Genomic DNA, 25751 nt, shown 5'->3' on the forward strand with positions numbered 1-25751 from the left:
CCTAAAGACACCTAGAGAATGAAAGTGAAGGGATGTAAAAAAAATTTCATGAAAACAGAAACCAGCTGGGGTAGCAATACTTCTATCAGACAAAATAGGCTTTGAAAGAAGGAGTGTGTTAAGAGACAGGGTATTACGTAACGATAAACGGATCAGTTGAATAAGTAGATGTAACCATCTACTTATGTACCTAACATCTGTACACCTAACATAGGAATACCTAAATATATAAAGCAAACATTAACGACATAAAGGGAAAATTGGCAGTAATAATAGGGGACTTTAATGCCCCACTTATATCAGTGGACAGATCATCCAGACAGAAAATGAGTAAGAAAATAGTCACTTCAGATGACACATTAGACCAGGCAGACTTAACAGATACATACAGAACATTCCATCCAAAAGCAGCGGAATACACATTATTTTCAAGAACACCTGGAACATTTCCCAGGATAGATCACATTTTAGGCCACAAAACAAGTTTCATTAAATTTAAGGAGATGGAAATAATATCAAACAGATTTTTTAAAAAACAAACAGACTCATAAATACTGAGAACAAACTGATGCTTGCCAGAGAGGAGGTAGGGGGTGGGGGGAATGGGTGGAATGGGTAGAGGGGATTAAGAGGGGAAAATTCCAGTTATAAAATAAGTGTTGGGACACCTGGTTGGCTTAATCAGTTCAGTGTCTGCCTTCGGCTCATGGATCAAGTCCTGCATTGGGCTTCTTGCTCAGCGGGGAGTCTGCTTCATGCTCTGCCTGCTGTTCCCCCTGCTTATGCGCACTCTCTCTCTTCCTCTCCTCTGACAAATAAATAAAAATCTTTTGAAAAATAACAAATGTCATGGGGATGAAAAGTACGGCATTAGGAATATAGTTAATCATATTAATAACTTTGTATGGTGACCGATGGTTAATACACATATCATGGTGAACATTTTGTAATGTTTGGAAATGTTAGATCACTACGTTGTACATCTGAAGCTAATAGGATATTATTTGTCAATTGTATTTCAATTAAGAAACGTTTCAATAAGATGCTTCTCGCTGCACAGTGTTAAGTAGCGAGGTTGGTTTTGTGCCCAGAGTCCATCTGCCTCACACTCACGTGGCTGGCCCTTCCAGGATCTGTTTGCTGAGAGGCCCCTGGCTGGAAATCGATCAGCCTTATAAAGCTGTTCTGGGTGTTGGCAGCCTGCTGCTGCTAGGCCCTCCATAAGGATGGATGCTGGGAAGGAAACTCAACTTCTGAGTCCTGTGACTGCATTTCTCATACTGGATACCAGGCTGGGTCTGCATTCCTTTCCATCCCACACCATGCCCCCTGGTTGGTCCTGGTCTCCTGTCCCAGAAGCCAAGGACCTGGGCGTCCTTCTGCTTTTCCATCCGCAGAGGCTGCGAAGGCAGGCTGCAGGCTGAACACGTGATGACCCTCCCTCTTCACCGTTCTAGCTCTGCCTCCGCTCAGCGCTCTCCTCCTCCAAGCCAGCACCGTACCTTATAGGCAGAAGTGGTCATTCCCTGAATAGGGGGGAAATGGAAGCCAGTGGGCCAGGCTGGGGGGTGACTGCCGGGGACCTTTGGGGCCTGATGATTCAATGGGGCAGGACAGGGTCTGAGGGTGGCAGGAGTCAAGAGCCTAGGTCAGGACTCTTGTGCTCCCCTTCCAGAGGCCGCTGGTTGCCCACTGTGACAGAGAGAGGGTTGCCGGCACCCTGTACCGTGAGCTGCTGGAGTTGCGGGCTGAGCTTGGGGCGTGGTGCTCCTCGGAGCAAATAGATTTTCACAGGAAAAGTGGGGGGGATGGGAAGCACTGAGTATATGGAGCACTTCCTCGCAGGCCCCGCTTAGTGGTCGAAGCTTACGTGATACCAGCTAGCTGCTGACTGGGTGCCCCACTTTTAAGTACACCTGTGTTTCCATTATGCCCAGAGGAAGTGAGCTGGTTGCTTTCCTGGCCGTCCATAGGAAAGGGTTATGACAGTTTCAGAGACGGCCTTCTCCATGCCAGCCATCCCTTTAAAGGATGGGTTCTGATGTCAGAGCGTTACTACTCAACAGGCATTACAAGGCATCACAGAGGTAGTGAAATTGAAGCCCGGTTAGGGGAAATCCTTGGCCAAGGTCAAACAGTGAGTTAAAGACACAGCTACATACATTCATTCACTCATTCATTCATTTATGTATTCATCAGGCACTGTTTCCATAGCTGTTGTGTGCCAGGCACCGTGTTAGACACTGGCGGTGTAGCAGTGCTGAGACCAGCCAGGCCCTGCCCTCCTGGATTCCCTGGTCCCCAGTACAGAGAAGTGAATGTGCTGATGACCATTTAGATTTCGGGGATTGGGGGTCAAGGATCAAACAAGTCTCTATAGACCAGTTCTGCCTGTACTTCCAGCCTCTTCTCCCCACTCAGTCCCTGGGTTCTGGTCACTCGGGCCTTCAAAACACACCAGCCTCACCGCCACCGTGGGTCCTTTGCACTGGGCTCTCCTCTCTGCCCGGAATGCTGTTCCTGTACGGCTTTGCATGGCTGCCCCCTCCATAGCATTCGTGACTCTGCTTTGATGCCCCGCCTCAAAGCCCTCTCTGAGCCCCTGACTTAAAAGCCCCCACCCCCGCAGTGTTGGGTCCTTTGCGCTCTTGTTTCATTTCTGGCTCCCTCCTAGAGCCCAGCGCTCAGCACTTCAATGTGCCTGGCGCGTCGTAAGTGCTCGTGTCTGCCAGGGGTCTTAAAGGCTCAGGGACTCCTCTTCCGTGAGGCCTCTGAGCACCCCAGGTTTGAAATCTTTAAAGAGGGCAAACACTCTTCTTTTACAAATAGTACACGGAGTTGCAGCGAGAGACAGTAACTGCCGGAATCCCTAAAGTTGCTACCCGAGTCTTGGGGACATCGGAGCCAGTCCTTCGGACGTTTCTTCTCACTGCGCTGAGACCCGAAGAGGCTCTTCTGCCCCAAGGACTCTGAGTTCGAAAACAGCAGATTCTCCGTTTTTGTTAAACGGGGCGGATCTTTGCCTCTGTTTCTGAAAGATCGCTTTGCTGGATGGTTGATAGTTTCGTGCATTTTGAGCACCTTGAATGCTGTCCCCTTCCATCAGATGGACCGTTTGTGCACCAGCTCCCCACGGTCATCGTTTGCTGGCTGTTCCTGGGAACACTGAACTCCCGGCACTTCCAGCCTTCCCAGCACAGGCAGAGGGGCCTCAGTCCACAGAGGAAACAGGGGGCAGGTGGATGCCGGACCAAGTGCGTACGGCTGGGGAGATGTGCTAGGACACACACGTCCCCTGCTGTAGATGACCTGCCACGCTGACACAGCAGCAGGGCCACGCTCTGGGCCCAAATTCGTGTGAAGGCCAATTCCATGTTCTTAGCCTCTTCTTGATTCCGCGAGTGGAGAGATTGGCCAAGAATAGCAGAAGTTTGCTAGAGGATTTGTCCAGATTACTTACCTGCACTGTTTCTCATTTACATATTCCACAGATTGTTAGGGACATGGGCTCTGGTGCCTGTCCTATGGTCAGGCTTTCAGGTCACAAAGCTGAACCAGGCATGTTTCCTACCCTCAAGTTAAATGTGTTTGCTGCTTAGATGGCCGTCTAAGAGGATAAGCCCACACTTTGTTCCCCATCATATCTGTGCTAACTAGGGAGTCCTTCCTGGAGGAGGTGTTGGCCAAGCACTGGAGAGGACCTTTGGGGGCATCAAGCCTATTCATCGCACGTTATGGGTGAGGGAACACAGGACTGTAGCAGAGGAATGGCCTGCAGAAGAGGGCAGGGGCGTTCCAGAGGCCAGCCTCCGAGTGGCTGTGTCCTCCCTTGGGCTTTGGTCACTGTCCCCGGGTGCAGCCCCTTCACCCTGTCCGGGAGCTCTTTCCTTCAAAGGGCTGCTGACTCAAGCCTCTTCTCGGAGCCTCAGCACCGGGCCATTTTACCTTAAGCAATGTCAACAGCCTCTCCTGAGAGGACTGCATATCCTGCTGTGGGAGGAGGTGTGCGTGTACACCTCGGGCTGGGAGCGCGAGAGGGCATCTTAAGGTTTGCTGAGTTGCTTTTTCTCCTTTGGATTTACATAGTCCTCAGTTTAGTCCTGGAGGGGAAATGAGCCATAATGGAGAAAAGGTTTAGAAAAAAAAAAAGAATTTATTTTCTATTTCCAAACCCTACAGCCTGAATTTCTCCAAGAAACTATTTACAGATGCTTTCTACCCCCACACAGCTTTTGCAACTGTAACAGGTCTGTCTTGCGGGGATATGGACCTAATGACCTATAACACAACCCATTGTGGGTATTTGGCCAGTGGTACATTCGAACTCCCCTGAGAGGAGTTGTTACAGTGCCCTACCTGGTCTACTCGATCTGGCTCTGCAGGGGGCCTTCCCCCGTCATCCAGTCCATTCCCTTCATTCGCCAGATAAGGAGTGAGGCCCAGGGCCTCTGAGGGACCTACTCAAGGACTCAAGAGAGCTTCCAGAGGGGCTCCTGGGTGGCTCAGTGTGTTAAAGCCTCTGCCTTCGGCTCAGGTCATGGTCTCAGGGTCCTGGGATCCAGCCCGGCATCAGGCTCTCTGCTCAGCAGGGAGCCTGCTTCCTCCTCTCTCTCTCTCTCTCTCTCTCTCTCTCTCTGCCTGCCTCTCTGCCTACTTATGATTTCTGCCTGTCAAATAAATAAATAAATAGTCTTTTTTTAAAAAAGAGAGCAAGCGAGCTCCCAGAGCTCAACAGAGAGGCCAGCTTCTGGGCGGCCTTGTCCTCCTTTCTGTTTGTAAGGTCATTCCATTTTGGGCAACACGCTCAAGTTCACAGCCAAGTTCCTATCCTAAGCACTTACTACACTGTCCTACCCAGAACTCTTTCACTTAAAGGGGGGAAGACTCAAGGCCAGTCCCCCAGTCAGGTGCGAACCCTTTGGCCTCTCAGAAATGTAAACACCTCCCCTGCAGGGCTGCAGGGGCTCCAGGAGTTGGTTCTTGCCAGCCTTGAGAGCCTTGCAATCTGTACTCTCCCTGCAAAAGGCCGAACGTCCCACCACAGCTCTAGTTTCTCCCTGTCTTCTTGCGAATAAACCTGTTTGCCAACTGGTACTACACTTTTTTTTTTTTTTTAATTTATTTGTCATAGAGAGAGAAGCGAGAACAAGCACAGGCAGACAGAGTGGCAGGCAGAAGCAGAGGGAGAAGGAGAAGCAGGCTCCCTGCCAAGCAAGGAGCCCGATGTGGGACTCGATCCCAAGACGCTGGGATCATGACCTGAGCCGAAGGCAGCCGCTTAACCAACTGAGCCACCCAGGCGTCCCATGGTACTACACTTGACCAGCCACCAGCTATGCACTAAGGGTGAACCGACTTTCTTAGAAAATTGGGCCAATAGCTTGGAAACTGTTCTACCGATATCTTGGAACCCAGGAAACAAGCCTCCTGAAAGCGTGTTCTGTCTTGTTATATAAAGAGACATGAGAGATTTCAGATTCAGGCATAGATGGCATAATTAGTACCCCTGTCCCCCTCCAAAGCACAGCCCCCAGATAAAACTAGGGCTCTTATGAGAACTGCAGAGTTGGGGCATAATTTTCTATTTCAAGGCCAAGAATCTTGGTTTAGGAAAAATAATGGAGATAAGGCAGAGAATCAGGATTCTCTGTCCGGTACCCCTTGAATTAGGGAGACAATTAAAAAAAAAAAAAAAAGGATGTTTTGAAATCAGAAGTGGAAAAGAAGGTAGTAGAGACCTAGAGGAGAAAGAAATCCATGGCAATGGCTGAGCCCAGACCTGTTGGGGCTGGGGACATTGGTGGTTAGTGAGGGCTGACAGATATGTACTTCACCGGCAAGGAAGCCAGTGGGGCACTGGGAGGTAGCTCTAACCAGCTGGGCTTTACAAAAGAAAACCTAAAAGGGGAAACATTCATTTGTAAATTCGTCAATTCGTACGTAAATTAAGATTGATATGTAAATTAGCCCCTAACAGCTCCTTCCAAAGTCCCCGTCACATGGCCAAAAATCGAGTTACCTATATTTAACTCCACAGGTTGTCCTAAGAGGTTTCATTGTGATTAAAATATTCATGAAGAATGAGGGAAAATCGGGACCGAGAGGAAGTTTTGCAATGTGATTTTCCCAGCCTAGGTCACCAAGCCTAACACCCAAGAAACACAAAAAGATGCCTGTATTTCTTCACCTTAATCAGAAGGAATTCTCAAAGATGTCTCATGAATTCCATGGGCATCAAAATCTCATCTCCAATAAGGAGCCAGACAGAAATATTAAAAGGTGCTAAACTGGTTCTTCTGCTATTTATTTAATATAAAAACTTGGACTTTGGAATCTCACCATGGCCAAATTTGTTAGGTGAATAGACGCTATAGTCTTGAAACATTGCTTAACTCTCCCACTCTGGTGAGTGTTCCGGGTTTATTCATTCTGAGCTGGAAGCAAGGAGGTTAGCTACCCGCCCCCCCCCCAAGCCCCATGGATCCTGGCAACATGTGGGGTGTGAAGGGATGAGGAGGTCATCTTCACAGTCATTGAGTTGCTGTCCAAGAGTTGCAACCACAGCCAAGGCCATAAATCGTGGTCCGTTCACCTCACTGTGCTCTTCCTCACCCTGCGAAACATGGGAATGATGCAGTCCATAGGCAAAATAAAAACGATGCTTTGAATAACTCTGTTAACACCCTCCTGATATTTCAGGCACCCTGCACAAATTGGCGTATTCTCTCTCCTAACTGGTAGCCTTGTAATATTGTACATCAGTCTCTCAACTAGATAGAATCACATGGGCTCCTTGGTTGCTCAGTCAGGTAAGCATCTGACTCTTGATTTCAGCTCCGGTCATGGTCTCAGGGTCATGGCATGGAGCCCTGTGACTGGCTTTGTGCTGCGGGTGGAGCCTTCTTGGGATTTTCTCCCTTTACCTCTGCATCCCCCCCCCTCCCGCCATTAAAAAAAAAAAAAATAGAATCACACTAGAAGAGAACTTCCATTCACCATCATCATGCACTTATTGCAGGAAAAGGCAGATATCCAAGAAAATCATTTTTACTTTGCTAAGTCCTATTGTTTTTTAAGCTGTTGTTGGCATTGTGTTTTGTTTCGTATACTGTTTAAAGGAAATCACAGGAGTTGAGCACACAGTCTAATAGCTTTCATGTTTTCCAGCTACAGTCATGGCAATGAAGTTTGATCTCTGGAATGATGTCTCTCTCTTAGACACTACAACCTCACGGCAATTCCTCAGAACATGCCATACTCATTTCTGACCCCCCATCTTTGCTTATGCTGTTCCCATTCCAAACCCTTCCTCGTCTAGCTCAGTCATCTGGGTCTTGCCTATGTTCTCACACTTTCTGCCTCCTTTCACTCACCTCCTTCCTCTTCCTTCAATTTCTCAACCTTAACTGCCCAGTTGTCTCCCCTCCCTGAACCCTATAGGCCTGAAGCATAGATCACTCATTAAGAGACAACAGCTGTAACATGGTCTCCCACAGAAAACTGTTTTGTGGGTGTCATACTTATGTTCCCTACCTGCACAGTGAGCACTTGAATTTTCAGATGGGGTGACCTACTTTTTTTCTTTCCCCATTTGAAGCTGGGGTGGTGCTTTACCTGTAGTAAAAAAAAAAAAATGAGCAGGGATTAGAATAACAGCCGAAACTTCTGGCAGGCTTACTGTGTGCCAAGTGTCGTGCTGAGCAATATGCATGAATCAGGGTTATTGCTATTTTGCAGATGAGAAAGCAAAGACAGGAGAGGGTAATAATTTGCCCAGATCACGGAGCTGACGAGTGGCACAGTGGAATTTACCCATCACATATTCTCTTCGGTTTGCTAGACTCTGAGAAGAAAATGGCTTCATGAATATTTTCACATATCTTTTGTTTTTAAATATTTATTTATTTGTTTTAGAGAGAGAGCACACAGCCTTACGTTGAGGGTAGGGGCAGAGGGAGAGGGAGAAAGAGAATCTTCAGCAGACTCCCCACCGAGCACCGAGTCCAACATGGGACTTGATACCATATCAAGAGTTGGACGCTTCACCGACTGAGCCACCCAGGGGCCCCCAAAATTGTTTTTTTAAGAAGAGAGAGAAAGCCATCTCCCTTTCCTGAGTGGAAGTGAGTCTAGGAACACACAATGTCATTGCAGTTTGGAAATCAAACACATTAAAAAGCAAGATAAGATCAAAGCTTGAATATGACCAACATCTCTGCTCATTTGAATTTAACATTTCCAAGGTAGGCCTATTTTGATGACTCTTTCAGTTTATTGGTATGGCTTAACTAACAAAATATAAAAACTAACTCGTGGATTATTTCCTTTAATTTCATATACCTGTATTCAGAAGTTGAGTTCTTTCTAGAAACAACTAGAACAAAAAACATTTTCCCCATTGAACGCAAACTGGTGCAGCCACTGTGGAAAACAATGGAGATTCCTCAAAAAGTTAAAAGTAGAACTACCGTATATATGATCCAGTAATTGCACTACTGGATATTTACCCAAAGAAGAAAAGACACTAATTTGAAAGGCTATATGTACCCCTTTGTTTATTGCAGCATTATTTATAATAACCAAATTAACTCAAGTGTCAAGAAACAACTCAAGTGTCCATCAGAAGATGTGGTGTACACACCCACACACACACACACGCACAGTGGAGTATCATTCAGCCATAAATATGATGAAATCTTGCCATCTGTGACAACATGGATAGAACCAGGGGTATTATGATAAGTGAAATAAGTCTAATTCAGAGAAAGACAAATGCTATAGGATTTCACTCATATGTTGAATTTAGGAAACAAAATAAACAAAGGGAAAAAGAAGAGACAAACCAAAAATCAGGCTCTTTAACTCTAGAGAGCAGATGGTTACCAGAGGGGAGGTGGTTGGGCGGATGGGGGAAGCAAGTGAAAGGGATTAAGAGTACACTTACCATGATGAGCACTGAGTAATGTATAGAATTATTGAATCACTATATTGTGCACCTGAAACTAATATAACACTGTATGTTAATTATACTGGAATTTTAAAAATTAAACATAAATAAATAATTTTTTAAAAAAGCAAAAAAAAATCATTTTTTTCTCTCATTATCCTATGATACTTTTTTTTTAAAGATTTATTTATTTATTTATTTGACAGACAGAGATCACAAGTAAGCAGAGAGACAGGCAGAGAGAGGGGAGGAAGCAGGCTCCCCGCTGAGCAGAGAGCCCAATGTGGGGCCCGATCCCAGGACTCTGGGATCATGACCTGAGCCGAAGGCAGAGGCTTTAACCCACTGAGCCACCCAGGTGCCCCTATGATACATTTTGATGTTTGTTAATGTCATATATACCAGTAGCTACTCTGATATACCCTCTCTGTTCCACTGATAAGTAGTGCCCTTTTGAGCCAGCATTAGTCTTAACAATTAGTGTTTCATTGTTTGTTCTAATAAATATGTGGTCAGTTCAATCTCTTACATACTTACTATTATTTTGTTTTCTTGCTTATTTTTCCATTTTAATTGAAATTGTGTTAAAATCAGAAAATTATCTGGAGCAAATGGTCATACGTACATATATGCTGTCTTTCCATCCAAGAGCTTATCTGTAGTGAATCGTTTTGCAAATAACACCTCCAGCTTGGAGGGCTGGACCAGGATGGAGAGGAGTGATAAGCCTTGCCCCTGGTATGTATTACCGGTCCTTATTTGCCAGTCACTGGGTTAAGGGCTCAGTATCTGTTAGGCCATTTCCTTCTCACAACAGATACTAATATTTTCATATTAGATTTCAGAAAACAAGAGGCGAAGAGCATTAATCTGCCCCAGACTCAAACCCATATTCTGTCGGCATTGCTTAAATCTCTCAGTGGTCCCTAATCTCCCTTTAGCAACGGGGTCCAATTCTCTTTGTAACATTCAGTAGCTAAGTGAATGTTGTGCAGAAGCTTCTCTTTACACTGACCTAGTTAATTTATTTCTATTTATTTATTTACAGGTTTTATTTATTTAACTGAGAGGGAGAAAGAAAGCACAAGCAGGGGAGCAGCAGGCAGAGCAAGCAGAGGGAGAAGCAGGCTCCTTGCCGATCGAGGAGCCGGATGTGGGACTCGATCCCAGGATCCTAGGATTATGACCTGAGCTGAAGGCATCTGCCTAACCGACTGAGCCACCCAGGTGTCCCTACACTGACCTCATTTTGCTCAGACCTTAACCTCCTTTCTCTAGGAGGCCTGGTCTTGGTCCCTTTCTTTCTGACATCCAGAACATAGAAGACAGCCTTCTGGAACTCAGTTGCTTCCATTCGATAGAGTCTGTATCACTCTGTCCACTCCTGCCCACCCATTTTTGTCCTTCTGCCAGCATCTATCTGTAAAACACTTGGGGATCAGGAGATGTTCGGAAAACATCAAAAAGGGGGCGCCTGGGTGGCTCACTCGATTAAGCATCTGACTTTGGTTCAGGTTGTAATCTCAGGGTTCTGGATGGAGCTCACCCAGGAGCCTGCTTCTCCCTCTTCCTGTGTCACTCCCCACGCTCATGCTCTCTCTGTTTCTTGATTAATTAAATATTAAATCCTTAAAAAAAAAACTATTGTGGTGATGTTACCACAGGTATATGCATATGTCCAAAATTGAAATGTGTACTTTAAATATGTGCGTTTTTATGATTAAGTATACCTTAATGAGGCTGAAAGAAAGCAACCAAAGTTTTTAGTAAATTTGGTAAGCTTTGGTGAATTAAGTCATATGGTAACTCGATCCTTCAAAGAATGGCCCACTTGTTGACTTAGTCATTCTGTGACTCAGCTTTTGGTGACATGGCTCTCGATGAACTGACTTGGAGACCAATCTGTGCCTTCTAATAACAAGCAAATGATGTAGGATTTTTATCCACAGATAGATCCTCTTGAGAACTTCCTGGTGGAAACCAGTGCTCTATCATGAGAAGGAAAATTCTGGGATTTTATCTTCACATAACTGTGGGAACCAATCACTCTTGACTTTCCCTTTCCCTGGACTTTTCTAGTTCCTTTCTCCCCTTACCTTCCTAGTAACAGGCGAATTGGGCAGAAGGGGTGGGGTCTAGGGGTCTAGGAAGGTTTGGGGTCTGGGTGGTCATGGGGAGAATGACGCAGGGCCTCTGTGCATCCTGCTCTTCACAATCCCTGGTATGTGTTAGGAGCAGCGGCTGCTAGAGGAGCCCCCCCCCTCCTCCCGCCACAAGCCCCTGACGTCTTTGTCTTTCTGCATCTTTCTGCGTATGTTCCCCAGAGTTCCCAGAAGGAAAGCTAATGAGTGCTGCCATGGCAACCACTTTAGCCAGGCAGGAAGTAAAGCTGTGACATTTCTGCCTGCTTGGGCTCTGTCAGGGAGGGGGAAGTAGGAGACAGTTGAGGGGAGAGTGTGATTGGTCCTGGTAACTATCTGATCTCAGTAAGAGGACCGTTCTGTAATGTTCAGACCCTGTTTCTTTCCAGCAGGAGACTTGCAGAGCTTGGAGGGCTGGACCAGGATGGAGAGGAGTGATAAGCCTTGCCCCTGGTATGTATTACCGGTCCTTATTTGCCAGTCACTGGGTTAAGGGCTCAGTATCTGTTAGGCCATTTCCTTCTCACAACAGATACTAATATTTTCATATTAGATTTCAGAAAACAAGAGGCGAAGAGCATTAATCTGCCCGAGACTCAAACCCAGAGCTTCTGTGCTTTTTGCTTGGCTATTCCCAGATTCTGAGATCAGGGCCTCTGTTGTATGCTTGATGGTTTCCTTTAAAGGTACCTTTTACGGGGACACCTGGCTGGTTCAGTCAGTAGAACATGCAGCTCTTGGTCTCGGGGTGATGAGTTCAAGCCTCGTGTTGGGTTAAAAAAAAAAAAAGTCTATTCAAAAAAGCCTTAAAAATAAGGATCTCTTTTACGAAACACAGATGACAGAGAGTATACGATAATGGTTATCAACTCAGAATCAGGAACAATTTACGTAGCACTTTTTTTTTCCAAATTCCCTTGCCTAAAATGGGGATAACAATGATGCCTATTGAATAGGATTTTTATGACGATAAAATCAAGTGGTTTATTGAAAGATTAAGAACACCTGGTACATCATGGCCTTTCTCCTTAAGGTTTACATATTATTCCTGTTCATTAGTATTATTAGTAGGAGGAGTATAAATGCTATTCTTTTAAATGGTCTTAACTGGTGAAAGAAGAAGACCACAATCTGTGTCAGAACCCGGTTTTGTTATTTAGCCCGTGAAATCCGCAAGGCTGGGAGTCTCTGCCCTTAACCAGTGTGCTTTGTATGTGGAGTGGTTGATTTCTTGTGTTGAAACAACTGGTCTCCATCCCAACAAAGGCAAGTACTTTGCTAAGCGTTCTCTCTCTTCAGGAAGATCTGTTGAGCTCGCTGCCTGGAAGACAGGGCACGCGTCCAGGCCCGCCACACGCAGGTTGGCCTCCCCAGCTGGTACAGAGAGGTAAGTGCCTGGGAGTGCCAGGGCAGGGGTGGGGGGAGGAGTGCGGAAGGCGGGGTGGGAAGAAGGACCAACTGTGGACTTGGTCGCAAACCAGGGATCTGCCTCAACTTGGCCCTGTGACTTCGGGTGGGTGGTTCAGCTGTCCGAGCCTCCTCTGAGCAGTGGGATCATAATAGGGGTTGGCAAGGCTGGAAAGATGAAATGAAGGAATTCATACAGAGCACCTGGAACAGGGCCAGGCTTGCTGTAGGCCTTCAGTAAACATTAGCTACCCCACTAATGATGATTAAGAGCCTAACCAAAACAGACAGAATAAACAAGTAGGGGCCTTGGAAAGAGCCCACATGTTCCCTGAAGCTGGGAACATTTTCTCAGTACTCCAGGCACGGGTGTAGCTTGAGCTGTCACTGTTCAAGTCCGTGCCCAGCCTCCAGGGCCCGAGCGGGATACGTGTGGACGCCCGGCGCGGAGCCTGCTGTCGGTGATGGGGCCCAGCCTCAGCTCCGCTCACTTGTCCAGATCCCACAGAGCCCCTCGCACCAGTGGCTGTGAACCTGGCGGTGCCACAGTTGGCGCCCAGCCGTAGCCCTGCCCTCTCCCCGGGATCCCTGTGTACGCGTGTGGTGGAGGGGGCCCTGGGGACCTCTGCGACGGGAGCCCGAAACACCCAGCCCCGCAGCAAGGGTTTTCCTAAGGGGCAGAGCTCTGAGCTCCTCCGTGTCATGCTTTGAGGACAAGGACAGCAAGACCCCCTGGAACCCCTGGCAAGGGTAAGTGACCTGGCTCCTGGCCCAAAACCTTGGCATGATCTTTCAGGCATATACAAGGGATTTGGTGGGTGTCCTGGAAAAATGCTGGTTTCTCCACATGCCACTTGGTGCGCAGCCCTGTGCAGCGCATTCGCTGAGGGAGCTGCAGGCACGGACCACTGGTCAGCCACGAGCCCAGGTGCCTCTGTTCGGGGGCTTTTTATCAAGAGCCTATGGCAGAGGCCTTCCTCGGCCCCTCTGTCAAGGCCTCCTCATGTGGGGCCGTGGAGCACTTCCAGATGCATTTCCTCCACTCAGTACTCAGGACTTTTCCAGTCCTTGCCTTTTCTCTTCCCCTCCTCCTGCATGTGGGTCCCTAAAATGGCGGGAGCCTCCTGTTCAGGACTTCCTCCACAGGGAGACCATTCCTCGAGGCTGCGCTAAGCCACTCAACCCTTGCTGGAGCCGTTCCGTGGGAGAAAATGGGACAGTGGGGTCACTCTGCACCTTCTCTGGTTGACCCCCAGGTTATACTCTCAAAGGAAGTGACTCAAGCCTTGACTGTTAGTTCTCTCTTGACTTCCTGTTTCAATCGACTGCTCTGAAACCCGGCGACTCCGCTCTCTCTGGCTCAACTCAGCTCTTGACTAAGAGGTGCAGTAAGCAGGGTGGTTGGTGTTGAGGAGCCTGAAGCCTGAAAACCTCATGGGGCACTTCACCAGGGGGTGCCGGCGGAGTCAGCTGCAGGAGGCGGAGGCTCTCACGGGCCACTTGGCCAAGGGGTGTCAGGAAGTGGCAGTGGGAGCCACGGGGCGTTCATGGAGGATGGCAGCAAAGTGTCTGTCCACCCTTCCTTCCACCCTCCCTTCCTCCCTCCCCGTTTCTTTCTTTTAGATTTATTTATTAGAGAGCAGGAGCGGGAGGGGCAGAGGGACAGGGAGAGAGAATCTCCAGCAGATTCTGTGCTGAGCACGGAGCCCGACACGAGGTTCGATCTTAAACCCTGAGATCATGACCTGAGCCGAAATCGAGAGTCACCCCCCAGGTGCCCCGCAAATGGTTTATATACGCTTCTTGGTTCCAAGGTAGACCATTGGTCCTTCTCTTTAGCTCCCAACACCCTGGCTGAAATCGTTGGGTGGGTCACATTCGAAATCCAACAGCGAGGGCCTGTAAGAAGCCAGGGAAGCAGTCCCCTCACTATTGTTTCTGGTTCTCTGAGGACGGGACGGGGAGTCGTCAGAGAGCACGGAAACTGAGTTGCACCTAATGACTGTTCTTAGATCTAAGCCTGTCCCTGGTGCCCGTGGACAGCCTGCTGGACAGTGTGTTATTGAGACTCGTGCTTCTAATTAAAAATAAAAAAGAAATGTAGAGCTCTTTGAGATCGCTATGTCCAGTGGTCTGAGGAGACCTTAGTAACTTGACTAGTTTGCGTCTGTGATGAAAGAGGGGATCTTGGGGCGCCTGGGTGGCTCAGTGGGTTAAGCCTCTACCTTCGGCTCAGGTCATGATCCCAGGGGCCTGGGATCGAGTCCCGCATTGGGCTCTCTGCTCAGCAGGGAGCCTGCTTCTCCTCATCTCTCTCTCTGTCTGTCTCTCTGCCTATTTGTGATCTCTCTCTCTGTCAAATAAATAAATAAAATCTTAAAAAAAAAGTTTACAAAAAAAAAAAGAAAGAAAGAGGGGATCTTGTTCAACTTCATGAGGGAAAGTGGCTCCGAGTGAGGTGCGTCACCGTGGACCCCCTCCTCCAGAGCTTTGACGGTAGCCACCCTGCTTGAGGAGGAGGAAGGGAGAGAGTGGAGGGTGCGGTGACAGAGATCCTCTTCTCGGCTCTGGGCTCTGACAGATTTGGCCACACAGGGTGAGGCAGTCAAGAAACCTGGGTGGAGCGCCCTTACAGAGCTACGGAGGCCCCCCACCCTGCCTGGTGGTCTTTGGGGTCTACAGTGAGGGAGCGGGAGCTGTATTGGATGAGATTTTTTACCAGGCGAAGATTTTTAGGTTTGTTCATGCCGGTCCTGCTAGTTAACGAACCCAATTAAGCTTCAGAATGAGGTTAAGTCAGTCAGTCAGCCACACAATCTGGACTTCACTGAGAAATTTCTGGTTGCTGAGAAAGTGGCTACTGCAGAAATAGCAAATGGTGATCAGGAGCCCTCCAGTGGACTCTCTGGGCAAGAGCTTTTCCAGAGATGGCTCTGGGCCCAGTCACTCAGCAACAGGCCCTCAAAGGAGGAGATGGACGTACTCCCCACTAAGGCGCTCTGGGCCAGTACCAGCTCACGGGGGACTTGATACAGGGGCCTGCTAGGGTTTGCATGGCGATGGCCCTCTGCCCGTCCTGCTGAACTGGGGGATGCCTCCGAGAGCCCCCAGTGTCTTAGTGTCCTAGTTCAGGACAGAATTAGTGGCCCGCTGTTGGGCCCTGTTGGATACTGAACACATGCTCGATGGTTGTGAGGTAATCTTAAGACCAGAAATCCCCATTGTGTCCCGAATCCCAGCAGATGTCTCAAATCACCTGGTGGAAGTGATTCAAGAGTCTTCCATACTAAAATATAAATGGTACCTGCAGGGATGTACAGAACTCGGCCTCAAGGAGGTCTCTTCACTCCAAGAAAAGATCTCAGGAGTGTCCCTCTGACTCCCTGGCATATTTCCCAAGGAGGCACTGTCTCTACCAGACCAGTGAGGTCCCCGAGGTAAAGGCTTCCTGGACTGCAAACGGGGCTGTTCACTTGCCTGCTTCTCCTGGTTAATAACAAGCAGGAACGGTGTGCGCTGTCATCCACACAGAGACAGACCTTTCCCTTCCTGAGTGTGGCAAGGGATACTCGGTCTAACGGGCAGAGCTGCATGCAGGATGGCTGGCTGGCTGGCCTGGCCGTGTCCCTAAAGAAGGCTCGCTGTATTTTCGCAACCGGTACACTGTGGCGAGTGGCCTCGACATTTTTGGGGGCCTCTGGCAAGACTCAGATTGGCATGTAGAGCAAGCCTCCCTGTGGGGAATAGCCCCTGGGGTAGAAATGAGTTCTGCTCCTAATAAGCTTCTTGTTACCTGTGTGGGTGCTCACCAGAAAGGCCCCAGTGCTGACAAGGGGGTACATCACAAACAGGCAGACTGGGCTCGTCAACCACACAGGGAGACTGAAATGTCCTTTTATTTTATTTTTATTTTTATTTTTATTTTTATTTTATTTTATTTTTAAGAGTTTATTTATGACAGAGAGAGACAGCAAGAGAGGGAACACAAGCATGGGGAGCTGGAGAGGGAGAAGCAGGCTCCTTGCCAAGCAGAGAGCCCAATGTGGGCCTCGATCCCAGAGTTCTGAAATCATGACCAGAGCCAAAGGCAGAGGCTTAATGACTGAGCAACCCAGGTGCCCCTGAAGTGTGCCTTTACCCCAGAGCAAGCAGATCCGCTTCTAGGATCCACAGGAAGATGGCCATTGGGAATTCAGTGTAGGGAAGGAAAAATTCTTTCTCTACCCTTCAAGGTCTTCTACCTCGATTAAATTAAATTTAAATGAGACAGATTAATAAGAAAAAATAACAAACACTGTCATTATGTGGGCACAGAGGCCCAGTAATGAAATGGAGATCTCAGGAAATGACCAAAGTAGGCAGTTTTTATACTTTTTAGACCAAGAGACATTAAGCTTGTGAAGAATTGACAGGATAAAGAAAACAGGTGTTTGGGGGCATGACTAGGGGATTCTAAGCAGAATTTAGGCTGCAGTAGTAGATTAGGGGGAAAAAAATAACACAAGGTTTGTTTCTATGGTTTTCTCAGCTTTAAAGTCTCTGTCTCTGGTCGTAAAGATTTTTTTTCACTTCTTAGTACAAAGAGGGCATTTTTCACAGGGGGGATCAGTTTCCCTCTTTCTTGGAGGACAGGACAGTCTGAGTGTCCTTATATGAGCTACAACTTTTCTTTTAAAAAGTCAGTATGCCAGCGTGGCACATTTTGGGGTGGCCTGCCCTTGGCCCCACATTGGAAGCCATCCTAGATGGGTCCCACGTGCCTGGGCTGCGGCTGGTGTCTGAAGAAAACACGGGGCAAAGCTCCTTGGTGTGGGTCCTGCCGGTGATTGCTTGGATGGGACACAGAAACACATGCAGCAAAGCGGAAGTAAGCAAGGGAGGTAACCTCAGCCCAACAGTCTTCCGCACCACGATGGGAACCCTCAACAGAATGAAAAGGAGAAAATATTGGCAGCCCATGTGTCTGCTAAGAGGCTAATCTCTAAAATACACAAGGCACTGCTGTCATTTAAGAGGGGAAAAGCAAGTAATGGGTTAAAGAATGGGCAAAGGACCTGGGTGGACGATTTTCCAGAGAAGTTGTGCACACAGCACCACTCCTCAGCGGGAAAACGCAAATCAAAAGCACAATGAGATCTCACCTTCCTGGGGGAGCAACATTGCCACCCCAAAATGTGTCTCTTTGGCACCAGGATTAATTTAGGCTGATTCTTTTTAAGAAACAGAAGACTCAGGAAGTTTTTCTTTTTACCTCTTTTTGCCTTTTCCACACTGCCTGGGAGAATTTAGATAGAGGCCCTCTTCCCGGAGCCGAGCTACCATCCTACACAGTGACAGTGTAACGTGACAGTCGCTGTGGTAGACAGGGAGGAACCAAGCCAAGCCTCTGTTAAAATGCCTCCCTGCGTCTTGTTGTTTCTTTGTGGCCCAGCAAATATCTGTTTACCAGATATTTATTCTTTTTCATCTTCCTGTGAATGGCTTTCCTTCCCTTTGAAGCCTCAGACCCCTCCCCGCTTCTCCTCAGTTCAGGAGGATGTACCTAACTTCATTTTTGCCTGTCTTTGGAATGTCTTAGGTCTATGGGGATTCCCTGCAGGTATATAGTTAAATTTGTTTCTCTCCTATTATTCTGCCTTGTGTCATTTTGATCATTCAGCCAACCCACCAAAAGTACCAAGAGGGGTAGGGAGAAACTGTCCCTTCTCTGACAACCTTACACTTGGTGAGATGGCTACTGTCAAAAAGACAGGAGATAACAGGTGCTGGCCAGGAGATGGGGACGAGGGAAGCCTCGTGCACTGTTGGTGGGAATGTAAATTGGTGTAGCCACTATGGAAAAACGGCATGGAGGTTCCTCAGAACCTTAAAAATTGGATCACTATATGATCTGACAATCCCTCTTCTGGGTATGTTCATGGCAGCATTATTCAAATTATTCACAGTAGCCAAAACTTGGGAACAACCTGAGGGTGTATAGATGGATGAAGAGATAAAGATATATATATAAAGTGTGGGAGAGATATATAATGTGAGATTATATATATATATATATATATATATATATATATAAAATCTCTGCTGTCATTTGTGACATGGATAAAACCAGAGGGCATTCTGCTAAGTGAAACAAGCCAGACAGAGAAAGTAAATACTGTATGATCTTATGCATATGAGATGCATATGTGGAATCTAAAAAAAAAATTAGATTAAACTCATAGAAACAGAGAGTTGAACGGTGGTTGCTAAGGGCTGGGAGAAATCAGATGTTTGTCAAAAGATGAAAAAGTTCTAGGGAGCTAATGTTTGGTGTGGTGACCACAGTTGTTAATACTGTATTGTGTACTTGACATTTGCTAACCGAGTCTTTTTCTCTTTTTATCAAGTTTTAGGTATTTATTGATGATTTCGTGCATTTAGGGGAAAGTCTTTCCTGGATAAGTGGAAAATCGTGCAGGTGGCTTCTGGAAGCCCTGCATTTTAGGCAGGTTTAGAGTGAAACATTTCATTTAGAAGTCTGGACCTTTTTCTTCTTCTTTTTTTTTTTCTTTAGAAGTCTGGACCTTCTTCCGTTTGCTGTCATCTGTGTTTACTGAGTAGACTTTGTGTTGATTACTGGGACCCAGTGTGTCTGAGGGTTGTAGACTGAACGAATACCAGGCGCCAGACATACAGTGCTGCTCCCGTACATCTGACCCCACGACAAAGGAAGAGAGGCCCCGCGCTTGGCAGCTTCCTGGAACGTCTCAGAAGATCTGGAGTCCGGAAGGAGAGAACAGGTCTGCAAGGAAGAGATTCTGTTAAGAGAATAGATCTTCAGACTTCTTTTTATACACAGGAAAGGTAACTGTGTGAGGTGAGGAGTGTATTACAATTACCTTAATTGTGATCATCATTTCACAATGTGTATGTATATCAAATCGTATTACGCACTTTAATTCTATACAATTTTAACAATTAAAAAGAAAGCTGGGAAAAAATACAAATAAAATGTCAAGCAGATCCCTTGATGGGTGGTTCTGTTGAGTTCAGCTTTATCCTTGCTGACTGTCTGCCTACTGTGTCTGTCAGTTACTAATAGAGGGAGTGTGGAAATACCTCACGTTAATAGTGGGTAATCTATTTCTCTGCATTTTTGTCAGTTTTTGCCTCTTGTATTGTGACGCTTTGTTGTAAAGTGCATATATTTCAAAGATTATTGTGTCTTCTCAGAGAATCGACCCTCCCTTATTATGTAACACCCTCTTTATTCCTTGGAAGTTTCCTTGTTCAAATGCCTTTTTTGTCTGAAATTAGTATCGCTACTCCAGCTTTCATTTGATTAGTGCCCCTGGTACCCCTCTCCCCGCTCTTTTACTCTCAATATTTGTGTGTTTTTATATTTAAATTGGGTTTCTTATAGACACCATAGAGTCCGGTCTTGTTTTTCACCTACCCTTACAGTGTCTTCTTTTAACTGGCGTATTTAGAGCACACCCGTTTAAAGTGATTATTGATAGTTGGATTTATATCTACCATGTTTGTCAAAATTCTGTATTTGTTGCACTTGTTCTTTGTTTTTTTCTTAATCTTTCTGTTTCTGCCTTCTCTTCTAATTGAGCATTTTTTATTATTCCATTTTCTCTTCTCTCTCAGCGTATCAGTTATATTTCTTTTTAACTTTTTAGTGGTTTCCCTAGACCTAGACTGCGCAACATAAATTTACAACTAATCTAGGTCCGCCTTCAGACAACACTGCACCACTGTCTGGGCAGTGTGGGTGTAACAGAGAATCCCCAGCTCCCCACTCCCATCCCTTCATAACACTGCTACCGTCTCTTGCACTGACCTCCGCTATGATCACCCGTATGTTGTGGCTGTTATTCCTTTGAACAGTTGTCCTTTAGAGTAAATAAGAAAAACAAAATATTGTATTTTAGTCTTCACTTATGCCTTCTCTGATACCTTTCCTTTATTCATGTAGACTCAAATTTCTGACTAGTACCATGCTCCTTCTCTCTGAAGACCATCTTTATCGTTGACTGGTGACAAAAATTCTCTCAGTGCTGTAAGTCTGAGTGTTTCACATTGAATTATGTCTCCCTCCAGAAGTCATATGTCAAAGCCCGAGCTCCCAACATGACTGTATTTGGAGACGGGGCCTTTAGAAATGTCATTGATGTCACATGTGGTCATAAGGGTGGGGCCTTATGCAATTTGGCTGGTGTCCTTGTAGGAAGAGGAAGAGACTCAAGGATGTGCGCGCACACGCAGGGAGGTCAGGCCGCGAGGAGACGGCTGTCTCCAAGCCGAACAGGAGGCCTCTCGAAAGGCAACACTAAAGCACCTTGATCTTTGACTTTCAGTCTCCAAAACTGTAGAAAATCATTTTTGTGTCATTGTTTAAATCACCCAGTTTATGGTATTTTGTTATGGCAGCCCTAGCAAACGGCTATACCAAGAAAGTCATTATTTTCCCTTACTTCGGAAGAATGATTTTTCTGAATATATAGACTCCCTTGGTTGGTGGGTTTTTCTTTCACCACTTTAAATATTTCATTCTACTCTCTTCTTGCTTGCATGATTCTTGAAGCAAGTCTGATGTAATTCCTGCCTTTGTTCCTCTCTAGATAAGGTGTTTTTATCCTTTGACTTTTTAAAAGATTTTTTTTGTCTTTGGCTTTATGCAATTTGAATATGATATGCCTAGGGGTGTGTGTGTGTGTGTGTGTGTGTGTGTGTGTAGATATATCTTTGTATGTAGGTATGTATGTATATTGGCATTTATCCTGCTCAGTGTTCTCTGAGGTTTCTAGATTTGTGGTGTGGTTTCTGCCATTAATTTTAGAAAAATCCCAGTCATTATTATGTCAAATAGTTCTGTTTCTTTCTCTTTTCTTCTACTTTGGATAGTATCATGATACGTATGCTATACCTTTTGTAATTGCCCCACAGCTATTAGATATTCTGTTCCAATTTTTATTGTTTTTTATCTCTTTACAGTTCAGTTTGGGAAGCTTCTACTGACATATCTTCAAGTGCTCTGATTCTATCTCCAGCCCTTTCCAATCATCTGATGATCTATCAGATGATGTATACTTGATTTCTGTTTCTAGTCTTTCCTTTATATTCTCTCTTAGAGTTTCTCTCTTCATTTCCATTACCTGTCTGCTCTTGCATATTGTCTACTTCTCCCACTAAAGCCCTCAGCGTATTAATCATATGTATTTTTAATTTCCCTGTCTGATGATTTCAAAATCTCTGCCATATCTGAATCTGGTTCTGACACCTGCTTTGTCTCTTCAGGTTTTTTCTTCTTTCCTTTTATCATGCCATGTACTTTGTTGTTGTTGTTGTTGTTGTTGTTGAAAGCCAGTCGCGAATTATCAGGTATTAGGAAGTAAATAGGCCTTTGGTATGATGTTTATTTTTACGTGGTTAAGAGATAGGCTATATTTACTGTTTCCTGTCTCTGTAGCATCAGAGGATTCCGTTTCCACTAGTGTCTTTGTTTTTGTCCCCCAGCATCTTTCGTTTCCCTAGAAAACAGTTCTGCTGTAGAATTTGAGCCTTACAGTTCTTTTCAGCTGTAATCCACTATTATAAATCAAGAGCCCTGTTGATGTTTGGTCAGGTCTAGACTGAGGACACTCATTCTAGAATCCTGGGATTAGGTCTTAGTCTTTTAGTGTACCTGCCCCCCTGGGCTGGGACCTTCTCAGGTGTTTCTTTGCCCGCCCCCCGCCCCCCCCCCCCCCGTACCTTATGTGAAGAGGGAAGGCTCAACAGCCTTGAGTTGCTCACTTCCCTTACCCCCAGTCCCGTAAGGTTTCTCCCTCGCTGGGTAAGCCTTTGTTGTGGAGAATGCTCTTGGCATCTTTCAAGATAGTTCTTTCTTGCCTCTCCCTGGCCCAACAGGAAGCAGTTTTGCTCTGCTCCTTATCAAGAGGAGCTGCGGAGGATTCTCGGAGTAGGCACCATCATTGTGGAGGAGGTGGCTACCTTAGATGGGTCCCCCAGGAGTTTTCATCTCTCAAGCTAGTCCACAGCTCACTGAAGCTGCCGTTCAAGGCCAGCGCCTCCTGCCTCGGGGGTGCAGCATTATAGTCCGTGCAGTCTGTCATCTCTGTCATCGCCGGCTCCTCTAGGATTAGGGTGCAGTTGGTCCCATGACCTCAATTCTCTGATGTCCCCACCAAGACTCATTGATTTTTAATCTGTTCCTATTTTTTCTTGTTGTGAGGATGGGAGTAAAGACTTGCAAGCCCTTTAAGTGTTGGTGTAGAATCTTTCCTTTCGATTTTAGACAGTGTTTCTGTTAGCTCTTTGGACATATTAAAATAGCTGATGAAAGTCCTTATGTAGTAATTCCAGTGCCTGTGCTTCCTTGGGACAGTTCTAGTTCTATTGCCTGCTGTCCCCTCCATACGTGGGCCATCCTTTTTTGATTCTTCGTGTGCCTCGTAAAATTTTATTAAAAACTGGACATTTTGAGTATTGTAATGTGGCGACACTGGAAATGAGATTCCCTTCCTACCGGGCTTCCTTGTTGCCACCTGTTACAGTTCGTGTTTATTTAGGACTTCTCTGAATTAATTCTCTTCGTTTTTGTATATAGCCACTGAAGCCTTGGTTCAGTTAGCTCAGTGTCGGCTAATGGCGGACGGAGATTTCCTTGAGTGCCTGGAACAAATAAATCTTGCCATCATTTCTGAGAGGCTCAGAACATATTTCTAGGAACATGTGCAGTTACGACAATACAGACACTGGAAGATAAGGTTATGCTTTTCACCTTTAAAGACTATCACAGTTTGATTCTGGAAGTCAGATGGGGGGCACTGGCGGGCACTGTGTACTTACTCTAGCCATCGGTAGCATCTCTTAGGGTTTCTGTACTTCACACTCTTGATGAAGCTAGAGACATGTTGTTGCTCCGCACTCGAGTTGACCAAGCTGGAAAGGGAAGCTTCCTGCCCCATCCTCAGTTTGCCTGCAGCCCAGGTCCATGGCGCACCTACCACATGAGATCCACTCGATCTTTCTGCTGGGTAAGAATTTCCTTCTGGGGCTGAAGAATTTCCTGCTGGGGCTGAAGAGAATGTTCTGGAAATAGATAGTGAGGTTTGATGCAAGAATTTATAAATATACTAGAGACCTCTGAATCGTACATTTTAATAGGGTGAACATGATGGTATGTGCATTGTCTCTCAGTAACAATGTTATTTTACAAAAGAAGAAATAATACTGTGGAGAGCATAAATCCCTCCATGTACTCAAAAAATACCAATGGACCGGCCACTATTTGACATTTCTAGGGACTAGGGACCAACAATTGAACACAAATTCTTTCCCTTGTAGGCCATATATTCTGGTATTAGACGAAAAGCAGTGAGGTAGCTTTTCGTAATATCTCTGTATAATATCTTAAGAAGATAAGCATGCTCAAGAGTATCAAATAATTTGATTTACGGCTTTCTAACTGCCCTTCATATATGATCTAGTCTGTTGTTTCTGCTCATTAGGGTCCCAAAAGGCAACAAGTAAACTTTTCTCAAAACAAACACGATAGCGAAACTTTACGCAGAATTGCCAAAACATTGAAGGAACCAAGATGTCCTTCACTAGGTGAACGGCTGAATAAGCGGTGGTACATGCAGGCAGTGAAATATTATTTAGCATGAAAAAGAAATGAGCTATCAACCCATGAAACGACACGGAAGAACCTTAAATGCATTACTAAGTATTTGAAAAGGCTCCATCCTGTAGAATTCCAACCATAGGACATTCTAGAAAAGACAGAATCAGGGAGACACAAAAAGTTCAGTGGTTGCCAAGGGTTGGGGTCATTGGGATGGTGAGCAGGCGGAGCACAGGAGTTCCGGGGCCACGCGACCCTGTTACTGTCCTGGTGGCCATGCAGCGGTACTCGTTTCTTCACAGCCACAGACTACACAACATCAAGAGTCCTCTGGTTTCTTCTCCAGACTCCCGTGGAGTCTCTCTCCTCCTCACTCCTGATATTCAACCACATGGCATCTTCTACAAAATATGAAACTCTCCTAACTCAGGATCTTTGCCCAGAACCTTTCATCTGGCTTACTCGTATTTATCCTTCAAGTTCGGCTTTCATGTTCATCCATCTCTTGGAGTAGCCTTTTTTGACCTCTCAGCCTCTATCTGAATCCATTGTATTCTCTCCTTGTACCATGTCCCTTATTGGACGCACTGACCACCATCTGTGTATTTACTCGTTTACTGTCTGGGCCCCCAGCTGGGTGGCCCGTTTCATGAGCGTAAGGAAGGCGTCTGCCTTGTGCACTGATGTATTCCCAGCACATAGCCCGGGGCCCAGCTGGAGTAGGTGCTCAGTGCACCTGCTGACTGTGAACAAATGAATGGACTCGGTGAGGTTGGTGTTACTAGCTCAGAGTACTTTAGCCATTCACCCGCTGCCATGCAGCTAGCAAGTGGACAGAAATGGAGGAGGCCTCAGAAGTATAGTTCCTAGGTTACTATACCATCTGGGAAAGTATTTGCTAAGAAAAGAGGGATGGGACATGGAAAGGGCAGTGGAGAAGATTCCAGAACAGTGACTCTCAGGGAGATGGTCCCAGGTATGGTGGATGGGGTGAGAATGTGCAAGCTGCATATTCAGTATTTTACTTTTGTTGAGAAATATCTTCTGTTTTCATAAAACAGACTGCTGAGACTATCCTTTCCCCTGGCTTGGAAGGAGAATAGGAAATACAGCGCTTTTCCTCTAAAAGGGCAGATTTTTTTGGTTTTCCAGAAGGAAGCAGGTTTCAAAGTCGATAGGGAAACTGCCGCCCTAGGGCTTTCTAGCATTTCCTGAAGCAGAGCAGAGGTCTGCGGGGCATGGGACCCCTCGCAGAGGGGAAGGTGGGTCTTGGCGACACCCCTCAGGCTTCATGTTCCCGTCCCCCCCCCAGACTGCCTGCCCTCCACACCCTGCCTTCTGCCCATGGCTCAGAGGCCACACGCCCATCCAACCGCAGCCCTCCCTTTCACCCGCGTCACCTCCGTGGGCTTAGCCTCTGCCCTCCGCCTGGTCTAGGCTGCTTGTCATGCTCTCTGCTGGGCCGTGAGAACCCGTGTTTCTCGCTGAGATTAGTTTCAGTGGCCCTATGGCCGTCTGGGAAAGGAAGGCTGGGTAGTCCATGAATCAAATCCACGGTCGGACAGTTGATCTGAAGGGAGAAACCAACGTGGTACGACATAAGGGCAGTGGCGGGGACTGTGTTTGGGTAGAGGCTTCT

General features: G+C 46.4%; 1 long non-coding RNA gene across 2 annotated transcripts in view; it reads left to right on the top strand.

Moving 5' to 3' along the window:
* Positions 1-20387, top strand: part of LOC116582774 — a 56355-nt gene extending 35968 nt beyond the window's left edge. The window contains exons 2-4 of one of the 2 annotated variants that reach the window (XR_004282511.1): positions 11478-11541; positions 12388-12475; positions 19049-20387. This is a non-coding gene — a long non-coding RNA (uncharacterized LOC116582774). The remainder of the gene's footprint in view (positions 1-11477; positions 11542-12387; positions 12476-19048) is intronic. The other variant, XR_004282512.1, reaches the window with a different exon arrangement.
* Positions 20388-25751: the final 5364 nt, after the last annotated feature.

Source organism: Mustela erminea, chromosome X (genome assembly GCF_009829155.1).
Source record: "Mustela erminea isolate mMusErm1 chromosome X, mMusErm1.Pri, whole genome shotgun sequence".
NCBI lineage: Eukaryota > Metazoa > Chordata > Mammalia > Carnivora > Mustelidae > Mustela > Mustela erminea.